Consider the following 11,901-nt stretch of genomic DNA (forward strand, 5'->3'; position numbering starts at 1 on the left):
ACTGTACCAAAAAACTTCTGGTTAGTTAGTTGCCGTTTCTGTGGACTCAGGCTGATTGGATGCAAGTGCTGAGGCAAGACCCGTGCTGAGGCAGGGCATGTGGAGGATATGGGATGTTTGGAGGGTATAAACAGGACTCCACAGAGTGACGGAGAGAGAGCTTGGGCTTGCTGGTACAGCTAACTGGGCACCACTGTGTATCTTGAATCTTCACTGATCTTTGCTCCCCTGAGAGAGGCACAGCTGAGAACTTCTCCTGGTGTTCCTGTTGGCCCTGGTCCCTCCTGACTGGAGCTGAGGCCTAGGCCTGGCTGGCTCTGCTAGGTCATGTCACCACTGTTGTTAAGTTGAGTCTACCAAACTGGACTGTTGGCGTATCCATGAAGTGTTTGCATGTAGACCAAGCTGCCACTGTCTGCTAACCTGTGGACTGAACAGGTCCTCTTCCCCTCCTCCATCCTTTCTTTTCTACTACTTCTGGTGGGTGGTGGGCTACAAGGGAGATTAAAGCATTTAAGAACTATCATTAAAAATAAGGTTTGAAAAAATTAAAGTTACACATTCTTTTAAATTTACCAGCAGCCTTCATGTGGCCTTTATATTTTTCATGTTTCCCAAGTGTATGTGTTAATGAACATAAACGTGCACACACACAAGTAAATATTTTTTTAAATTGTTCAAAGAGATTTTGTCTAGAAATATCTTCACAGACACATCCATATATGTGTGAATAGATACGTATAGATAGGTATATCTTCATCATTATTGTTAGAAATTAAAATTTGGAAAGATTAAATTATTTATTAATAAACATTAGCCCATTTATTTAGATTATCTAGAAATATCCACGATATGTTTGATATAGCATATTAACCTGTTTTAGAGTTTTATGAATGAAACCAGTGTAAAGAGTAGTATTGTTTGACCATTCATGACTTAGGTTGTTGAACCATTTCTGAATGCTCTGCTTTCTCATGACTGCTTCCATACCCGATGAGTTGGGATATATTTTAGATGAAGAATCTGGAAAAAATTCACCTTCACACACTCAATCGAGACAAAAAGATGATCATAGGTATTCCTCCTGGATAACCCACTTACACTCAGCAAGTGGCTTTTAAAAACAAGATTTATCTTGGTTTTTTTTATATATGCATGTCTTTGTATGTGTGTATGGTACCAACAAAGGCCAGAGGAGGTGCCAGAGCCCTTGAGATGTAGTTGCAGGCAAAAGTTTGTGAGCCACCTGGTGCTGAATTCTGGTCCCTTGACAGAGCAATAAGTGCTCGTCACCACCGATCCATCCCTTCCAGCCGCAGTGATAGATTTTGTTTGGTTTCTAAGACTAATCTTGCTTTATTTATATGTGCGTGTGTTTGTGTGTGTGTCTGTGCGATTATGCACACAGGTGTGCTATAAACACAGGTGTGCTATAAACACAGGTGTGCTCTACACACAGGTGTGCAGGTGCCCGTGGAGAGGGAGGGTTGTGCCCCCTGGTGCCAGAGTCGAGAGACAGCTGAGAACCGCCAGGTGTGGGTGCTGGGAAAAACCAAGAACAGCAAAAGCTCATTAGCATAGGGAATCTGGAATCGTTCCAGTGAGCCTTTTGTGATTCTCTGCAGGGCTGAGGACAGAATCCATGGCTGTCACACCTGCCAGGCAAGTGTTCTACTGTTGAGCCACACCCCCAGGCCTATCAGGGAGTTTCTCATAGTCGGTTATGTTAGCCTATTGATCTGTCTTGCACTTTGAGTGGGTTCAAGGTTCACAAAGGGTGCATTAGCACGCCGAGGAAAGTGAGGAGGGTGCAGGCCAAGGCCATAAGGACAGATCGGTGGATCTCAGGCCTTGCCTCACTGCCTTGGAAGGGCTCCCTTATGAACTCTGTGATGTCTTTTCTGCCTTATAGCTGAGCTGACCAGAAAGTGGGAGAGGCCTGTGGTACCGCTCTGTGTAGTGGCGTTTAGAATGAATTTGTCCTTTGTGTCCCAAAGCTCAGCTGCCACTGACCAGTCTCTCATTGGCTCCTAAGACACATTCACTATTGGGTCACAGTTCAAAGAAAGGGCCACAGGACCTGAGCTGCTCTTTCCTTTTCTAACCCACAGCGTCCCCAGCCCTTTTCCTCGACTCCATTGGCCTTTTCTGACCTTGCCATTGTAAGGACCCGACTACTGCCTTCATTTTTTCCATGCTCCTCTCTAGTGAGGAAACCCTAACGCCCGTAGCAGAGCAGGTAAAGGGCTGGCCCTGTGTAGATAAAGGGAGTGGGCCTGGTCACTGTCAAATACTGGTTTACTTATGGAGGTAGTGAAACCTACATATCAGTCCTAGTGAAATACTCTCCCTGCTGTGGCTTGGAGTAGTCACCTTCAATGAACCATGTGTTAAAAGTACGGCTCCTAGCTCACAATTTGGTGGCAGAATCCTCAAGGGGTGGGGCATTGTTGCAAGGGGCGGGGCATTGTAAGAAGTATTCCAGTCATATGGAGGTGTGTCCTTGAAGGGGATATTTGGGCCCTGGTCACTCTTCTCTTCCGTTTTATTTAAGGCGAGCCACTTCCTCCACCAAATGTTCACTGCCACGATGCCACAGACCCACAGGCAACTAGCTGCCATCCATCTTCAGGGACTGCAAAACTGTGAGACAAAATGAACCATCCCTTTTTTTTTTTTTTGGCAAATTCTCACACCAGGTATTTACTCTAATGAAAAGCTGGGTAATGACGTTCTGACCCTTTAGAACCAATCCCAGAAACACCAACACGCATGGAGTCTCTTTAAGGATAGAGTGGATGCAACCGGATGTTCAAGAATGCAGTCCAAGGATGTAAGGGCTGAGACCTTAGCCCAAATGAGCATGTCCAACAGTAATATCCCTTCTCTCTCTCACAAGTACACAAGAGCAGCAAACATTTCCCCCAAACAAACAAAATCAGCAAAAAAAGATGCACAAAGAACAAGACTGCAGGGCAGACTCTCTCCCTGCAGCAAATGATACAAGTATCAGCTGATTGTGATGGACACTGAAAGCCACCCACGGGGATGTCGGAGATCATCAACAGTCTGAGAGAAACTTCAGATCAAATCACCACCAAATGATTTGGAGGGAAAATGAGCCCAAATGCCCAACCAAACATAAAAAAAAATATATGGATGGGTGGAAAAGAAATGGCTGAATACACTGAGTTACGTAAGAGTTTCAGAAAGAATTCATGGGGTTTCTGGAAGCACAATTTCATCAAGAGCCGAAGGAAAATGAAAAGGAAGACAGCAGGCGTAATTGCTGTGAGCAACAGCTTCCTGCTGAGAGAGAAGGGCTTTACCATCAGCTCGGTAAGAATACATCCAGGCAAATACCGAAAACATGGAAATAAACACTTCTCATAAAATCAGAACCGGAGGACAAAAGGGCGCCCAGAGCCATGCTACGTGTAGCAGAAAAGAGAGCGAGCAAAGGCCAGGTGAGGCGGTAATAGAAAAAGAGAAGCGAGAAAATTACATCTCTGTGGGCATCATTAGGGTGAAGGAAAGCAGGCAAATGGAAGGCGCTTAAAATGTAAGGGAGCAAAGCATCAGACCCGCCACGGGTCATATCCCAGAGGAGCAAATGGTGCCGTAAAGAAAATTTCTTTATAACAGAAAAGGAATGAGGCAGAAGGGTGGGAGGAAAGATGGCAGCCAGGAGTCAGGGAAACTGGGTCACACCAGGCTGTCTTACCACTGGCGACGTCTCGACGTCTCGTTGGGCACCCATCCTGAGCTGCTGGGTCAGGCTATTTGGTCTGTGGCACCAAAGGCTTAATCCAGTGCTGATCTGTAACATTTTGACAGCATGACCCCTTTAAGCCCCTGACAGACTTATAAATCCTCTTTGCAAAAAAGTTTACACAAGCTTTTACTAGGTTGCTCTTGCTACTTCCACAGATTCGTGCATATTTTGAAAGGAGACAATAGACTTTTAGGTTGGGAGTTAAAACTTAAACTTGATTGCTTAGTGCCCTCCCAGCTGGAAAAGCCCAGCTCCAACATGGAGGTGGTTAAGTGTCTGCATTCTTCAAATACTGAACTGAGCCATGCTCTGGTCTCAGGAGGTTCTGTTGGAACTGTCGGAGGCTGTGTGGAAGGGAGTCTGCTAGCTAGGAGTGGGAAGATGTGAGAAAGGAAACCTGCCTTGTGAAAGTGTTTCTCCAGTGTTAGTGTCTTTCAGTCACTCAGAGGAACTTAACCCTCATGGCTGGGCACTCTCTACCCTTTATCATCTCATGTTCTTGGCCTTGTCTTATCTTCTCACCTTTTCCAATGGAGTGATGGAGAGATTCAAGCCTCGAGGATGATGAGTTTCGAAAGGTCGGTCCATGCACCTTAGCTGTTGCTGGGATAGAGAAAAATGAGAACCATGAGACGTAGCCTCTACTCAAGGAGTGTGTGGCAAGTCTGGGAAGAAAAGACACAAACGCACCAAATGTGACATCATCATAAAGGGGTGGGTTACAAGAGAGAAGATTATGGTCCCACAAGTCTTTAGAGAACGTGTTCTACCATCAGGGGAGCCCCATTGGCTACGGAAGCTTGAGGTTAACAGAGAAATGAGAATAAGGTCTTAGAATACTTAATGGAAAAGATTGTCTCAGTGCCGGGCCAGGGCCAGGCCCAGGCCAGGAAGGATGTGGGGGTGAGGTTTGGCTTTCTGTGAGAAATTGGCAAGAGGATTTTATTTTAAAATGTTTTAGTTAATTTATGTATCCATTAATTTGTGTGTGTGATGTGTGTGATGTGTGTGTGTGTGTGTGTAGGGGTAGTCTATGTGCATTTGTGTGTATTGATGTGTGTATGTGGGGGGGTAATGTGTGTGCATGTATGTATATATATATGTGTGTGGTGACGTGTGTATGTGTGGTGATATGTGTGTGTATGGTGATATGTGTGTGTTGATGTGTATATGTGTGTGTTGATGTATGTATGTGTGTGTGTAATGTATATGCATGTGTGTGTGGTGATGTGTGGTGATATGTGTGTGTGTGTGTTGATGTGGGCGTGGGTCCATGCGTATATGTGGAGGCTGGAGAACACTTGCAGGAGTCTGTTCTTCCCACCTCTTGAGCTGGACCTTTTGTCAGGCTGGGTGACAGGTCTCACTAATTGCTGAGCCATGAAGCTGGCTTAGGAGAGGATACTATTATTAAAATTCATTGTGGGTCTCTTCCTTTCTAGGGCTCTACTAGATAGAAGGTGCTACCTGGAAATGCCTAACACAAATTAACATCATCATAAAACAGAGGTATCTTTATACTGTAGACAAACATCTACCAATGCTGTCCCACGCCTTAGCATTCAGGAGTCAGAGGCTGGTGGATCTCTTGAGAGTTCAAGACCAGCCTGATCAACAACAACAGAGTGAGTTCCAGGTCAGCCAGGGTTGCTACATAGTAAAATACACACACACACACACACACACACACACACACATGCACAGAGAGAGAGAGAGAGAGAGAGAGAGAGAGAGAGAGAGAGAGAGAGAGAGAGAGCAACCCATTTACTCAGTATTTACTGAGTACCTACTATATGCCAGCCACTGTGCTGCATTGTGGGAATACAATACATTGCATTGCGTTGTGGGAATACAATACATTGCATTGTGGGAATGCAATACATTGTAAACAAGGTCTGTAAATGGCTCTGGCAATGGGGATTGTCTGAGAGTCTCCATACAGAGAAGGCGGATGGCAGCACGATATTAGGTAGATTAGAAGTCCGTTATCCATTTGACCTGCTCTCTTATTCCTGGAGGTTGGCTGGTGGGCACTACATGAAGCAACCAGAAGCAGAACCTCCGACTCTAGAAGAGGATTAATGTGCTTGGGAGACCGCTGAAACCGACTCACTGTGTGGAGTTCCAGCATTCGGCTCCAGCTTAACGAAGCTGGCAGGGTGGCAGGGATATGACAGAAATCTTAAAGGTTGAGAGAGGTGCGTTACAGCCACTGGTGGTTTTCACCATGAATAAAAATACCGATTGGAGCCAGTAGAGCTTTTGAAAAAAAAATGCTCCAAAACTAGGCTGCACAAACAGAGATAAATAAAATACACAGTAAAGAGACAAAATAATAAAATACTATAATTTGGGCTCCCAGCATGAAGAGGAAGGCTGAGACTAGAAGAATGGATTAGAATTCATGAGCCATTTGTTCAGCTTTGAATTGACGGAGCCCTGGCTGGCTGGAGAAGCCAGAGCAAACCCTGGCTGAGGCCCTGCAGAACGGACCTGCTCCCTCAATCTTCCTCAGACAAGGTTAGTGTTATTACTATTTTTAAAAGTAGCAGCTTTGGGACTGGCAGTGTGCTGTGTCTTAAGTACTGCAGGAGACCCAGGACACAGGCTCAGAGCTGCAGGGTGGCTTTTGGGGTGACTCGCAGGCCTCCACTTAGCGTTCCTTCCTCTTGAGTGTCCCTGCACCTTTCAGGTCCCCCAGGCTCTGGGGTCAGGTCTTCTTGGGTTCTGTGGAAGTAGCCCATTGTGTTTCCCTATGCCACCCCTCTCCACCTTACCTCTGTCTGCTTGCCATGTTCCTACCCATTTCCTCTCTCCCTGTATGTTCACACTGCCTCCACTCTTGTCTCTTCTCATCTTCCCCCCATCCTGAATTTATGTTGGCTTTCCTTCTTCTGGAAGGGGAATGTGAATGTGAGTTGATGCATGCTGTCTTCGGGTTTTACTGCTGTGAACAGACACCATGACCAAGGCAACTCTCATAAGGACAACATTTAATTGGGGCTGGCTTACAGGTTCAGAGGTTCAGTCCATTATCATCAAGGTGAGAACATGGCAGCATCCAGGCAGGCATGGTGGTCAAGGAGCTGAGCGTTCTACATTTTTATCTGAAAGCTAACTTCCAGGAAGCTAGGATGAGGGTCTTAAAGTGACACACCTATTCCAACAGGGCCATACCTTCTAATAGTGCCACTCCCCGGGCCAAGCATATATAAGCATCACATTTCACTTCCTGGCCTCCAAAGGCTTGTTCAAACATATGAGTCTATGGGGGCCATACCTAAACATAGAATAATGCAAAATACATTTAGTCCAACTTCAAAAGTCCCCATAGTCTTTGGCAGTCTCAACAATGTTAAAAGTCCAAAGTCTCTTCTGAGATTCATCTAAACACTTAACTGTAATTCCCAAAGCAAGACAGGAAACCAGCTGGGCAAACTCCAAACTCTGCATCTCCGTGTCCAATGTCAAAGCAGACTTCAGATCCCCGACCCCTTTTTCATCTTTGTTGACTGCAGAAACTCTTCTTCTGTATTGGTTCCACTGGTTAGCGGCTTTCTTCAGCAGATAGCCCATGGTTCTGGCATCTGGAACATCTTGGGGTCTTCAAGGCAAATTCAATGTTACAGCTTCTTGCTTCAATGTCTGGGATCCACACATGATCCTCTGGGCTCCTCCTCAGAGCTGGCATCATTTCTCCAGCTCTGCCCTCTGTAGCACTCTAGGCTCAGGTTGATCCACTCACTCCTCTGCCGATGCTGTTCTTGGTGAACATCCCATGGTATCAGAACTAGCATCTTCAATACTCTGGCATCTTCCGCTGCAACTAGGCTTCACCAGTAGCTTCTCATGGGCTCTCTTCATGGTGCCAAGCCTCAACTCTTTTGCATGACCCCTTCAGTCCTGGGTCACCTTCACCAATAGCCCATGGCCTCTCACAGTGCCAAGTCCCGGCTGCTCTTCATGACCCTTCATGGCTTCAAAACCAGTACCACCTGGGTGACTCTTACATGTTACCAAGTACAGCTACAGCATCAGGTACAACCTTGGTTATCTCTGGAACACAGTTTCTTGGTATTCTCGGAAAACACTTCCCAGAAGATTTCACCTCAGTGATGCTGGTCTCTTCTTAATCACCACTAATGTCTCAGCTCCAGCTCACCAGCATCAGTTGTCCCAGTAGTCCCGTCTATTTTGAACTCTAAAGCCAGAGCCACGTGGCCAAAGCTGCTGAGTTCTGCTACTTACTGAGGCTGGAACATGGGCCCCTTGTTTTTATTACATTATCACCAGCTTTCTGTTCTCCAACTCTTTCACTGCCTAATCGTGAATGTGGCTGTCCTGGAACTTGCTTTGTACAAACCATCATACATGTTCATGCTATAAGCCTCTAAATGCCAGCTCTGAGAAGGTCTCTGGCATCTCATAGCAGTTCTATGAGGCGAAATGCTTTGTAGGAAAAAGAAATTGCCTAAGGTCTCATGTGTGGGAGAACAGGAGCCACAGGCAAGGCTTTCAAAGTCTAGACTTTGCATTTTATGTTAAATTCCCTTCTATCACCCTGGAGTTCAGCTCGTTTTCAGCTTTAGCTTAAGATCTTACATTATTACATAAATGTAATATACCATTCTTTTCAGGCAGGAGTGGTCATGGAACTTTGTTTATCTCTGGGAGAAAAACACAGTCAAGCCTCCAGAGTTATATATGTACAATTTTTATATTAATTTGTTCATCTGAACTGCATTATTAATGTGGAATCTGTTGGGAAAATACATGTCATTAAGGGACTTTTCTGGGTGCAGCGAGTGCAGAACCTTTTCTTCAACCCAGCAGTCACTGTAGGCGATGCTTTGTGCTTCACCCAGCGAACATTCCGTATTTGTTGTGCTGCTTGGGCTGCTTGTTTGGTGCCTGTGCCTTGATGTCTGAACATAGGTTTTCTTTTCTTTTTTTCTTTCCTTTCCTTCCCCTCCCCTCTTTCTTTGTTTAAAGACAGTTTCTCTGTGTAGCCCTGGCTGTTCTGGAACTCACCCTGTAGACCAGGCTGGCCTTAAACTCAAGCAATCTGCCTGACTCTGCCTCCCAAGTGCTGGGATTAAAAGTCTGCACCACCACTGATAGAATACTAGGTTTCCCAGATTAATCTTTGTTTGGCTTCTAAAAAAAAAAAAAAACCATATAAAACTATCACCTACACCTTCACTTAGGATTCTGTCAATATTTGGTACAGGGCCTGTGAGATGGCTCAGCCGGTAAAACTGTTTGCTGCAAAAGCTTGACAAACTGACAGTGAAGTTGATCCCTGAAGCCATGAAAAGGTAGATGTGGAGAGCCATCTTCATGCTTGCCCTCTGACCTCTGTAAGCCTTCGCTGGCATGTAACCCTCCCCCCTCTCACATTAATAAAAAAATAAACATAGAAATGTTTTGATACAGAAGTTGATCCAAAATAAGTCATTATTAACAAAGAAATTAGCGATTTCTTTTACATTTCCATCCCACTACAGACATTTTACAAATGTAAAAGTATTTAAAACCACTGGTAAGTCAGTTTTGAACGGCTAGTGTTGGTTAAATAAAGCACAGTACGGTTTATACTTTGTCTAATTTAGCTCTTTTCTCTATCTGCATTTCGGAAATTGGAAGCCATCACGTTGGCGTACATTCATCCGCTGAAGAATGGCCTCCCAGTCAGTAGCGGACTGCGTATAGCAGAGTGGTCTCACAGGATTACAGTGATCTGAAAAATCCTACTGCTTGGTGACACAGTGTCTGTCACAAGGTCATAGTGAAGCAGGGTACTTGTGTTTGTGGTGACCCTGTTATCGGCAAGTCTTCTATAGTACCAGTGGCAGGGGAGCGAACCACATTGATACTCTGCAGCCCACAGTCCTTGATAATAACTAACACCAATGTACGGGCTGTGTGTTCACCACACTGTATTTTTATCCTTATTGAAAATGTTTGTCAAGTTATAAAACAACATTCCGTTGTAAAACCTATGCTTGGCTGGATGAGCCACTCAGCAGAATGTTTCCCAGCATGCACAAGGCCCCAGGTTTGATCCCTAACACTACAAAACCCAAAACCACCCTCTCCCCGAAACAACCCAAATCAGAAACAACAAAAATCCCATATTTGATCTTACTGGGCAGCTGACTCAGTGTCTTATGGTTATAAAGTCTCAGGATTAAGTCATTTCCTCTTGTGCTTGATCTGATATCTGTTTATGTGGACTCCTGTGACACTTTTTTATTCTCTGTCCTCAATATGTAGTGGGTTTCATTAATTTATTTTTTTATGATTCCATACTTGTGCAACGTACTATTCTTGTAGTCACCCCACCATCCTCTTATTTAGATTTCCTCCTGCCCATCCCCCTTCTTCCAGTCAGTCTCCTCTCACTTTCTTTTCTGGGGGGTTGTAGGCCTGGTGTTAGTGGTCACGGGTGCTATATGTCACTGTTTGCAGGGCCAAGTCATGTCCAACAGACCGTATTTTACAGCACTCCCCTATCTGCTTACTCTTTTTTCCTTACAGGTTTTCCATTCTCTCTTCCATGGTTGATCTACACATCCCTAAGGGTTGAGCACTTAACAGTTGCTTGCTCTCAGAACACTGACTGACCAGCTATAAGTCAATGCTTTAAGTGTCATCTATTGACCTAAGTAAGAGGTTTCTCTGACCAAGCCCAAGTCTTGTACTAGTCTATGTATATAAACACACACATTTAGACGGGAGTTTGGCTATATATCAACTTACCAAAACATCAGTAGTAGATTTCCTATAGAGGCTGGGTCTGCGCTTTTTATAGGTTTTTGGTCATGTTTGTGGTACTGAGGATGTACTTCCTCCCATAGAATGCACCTCCATCCAATCAGAAAGCTGTTGTTTTCTTCCAGAACACTCAGGCCATCATTGTACCAGTGGGTACACCTTGCTTGGAAGGTTGGTATATGGCAGGTCAGATCTATAGCTGGGTAAGATTACTAATGACCTTTTTCCTCCAGCGGTCTGTATAGCACCTTTTGGCACCATTAAAGCTAGCCATCAGGGAGGAAGATTCCAGCTCATTCCAGCTTGATTTCTTTCTGTGTAGTGTCTTTAACAATAGAGTTTTATCATCTAGTTCTGGTGGGCAACCAAGATCTGTAGCAATAGCCTATATTCTTTACAGAGCTTCTGGGTATCCTCTGGAGGCAGGCATCCCTTACAAGGTACTCGAATTTTGGATTAAAAAACTAGGCAGTGGTGGCATATGCCTTTAATCCCAACAGAGGCAGGCAGATCTCTGAGTTCGAGGACAGCCTGGTCTACACGGGGAGTTCCAGAACAGCCAAGACAACATGGAGAAGCACTGTCTTAAAAAAGCAAACCCAAAGCAACCAAAACAAAAAACAAAAAAGTATGACATCTGGGGACAGCATCAACCACCCATGCAAAGTTCAAGATCCTTCTGATGTTTTAGTTATGTATCTTTTTAGTTATCTTAAAAAGTAGGTTTCTGTATGAATTTCTCATACCTCTTTAGTACTAGCCCACCCCTGCCACACACACACACACATGCACACACACACACTTTTCACAGCCTAAGTTTATAGTAGGCTGGTATCTAGGCTAACATAAACTACTACAATGTTTGCACAGCTATGAAACTACCTAATGTGTCCCTTTGATTAAGTGCTATGTGAATGTAATTGTCATTCTTTGTACAACATGATTTTTGACCCACCCCCTCAGTAAGCAGAAAGCATAAAGGGGGGAGGCTTCAATGATGGTTTAATGAGTTTACAGACTTTTCTGATTTGTCTTTTCCCTTTTGTCTGGAATCTTCCTGGCCTGGTGGAAGTAGTCTTCTAACGATTGGTAGGTAGTACAGCTTGACTAAACACGATGATCAACTTTAGCAAAAGGTGAGTTTGTGTTATAGTTCCACATTGAGGAGACTGTCAAAGTCCTCACCCAGCTGCTTAGTGTCCCAGGGAGACCTCAGGCTCTCATCACAGAGGTCCTGAACTGCTTTCCATTTACTCTCCAAGGACTCTGACATTCTTCTCTCTCTCTCTCTCTCTCTCTCTCTCTCTCTCTCTCTCTCTCTCTCTCTCTCTCTCTCTCTCTCTATCTCT

Source organism: Grammomys surdaster, unplaced genomic scaffold (genome assembly GCF_004785775.1).
Source record: "Grammomys surdaster isolate TR1022 unplaced genomic scaffold, NIH_TR_1.0 136, whole genome shotgun sequence".
Taxonomy (NCBI): domain Eukaryota; kingdom Metazoa; phylum Chordata; class Mammalia; order Rodentia; family Muridae; genus Grammomys; species Grammomys surdaster.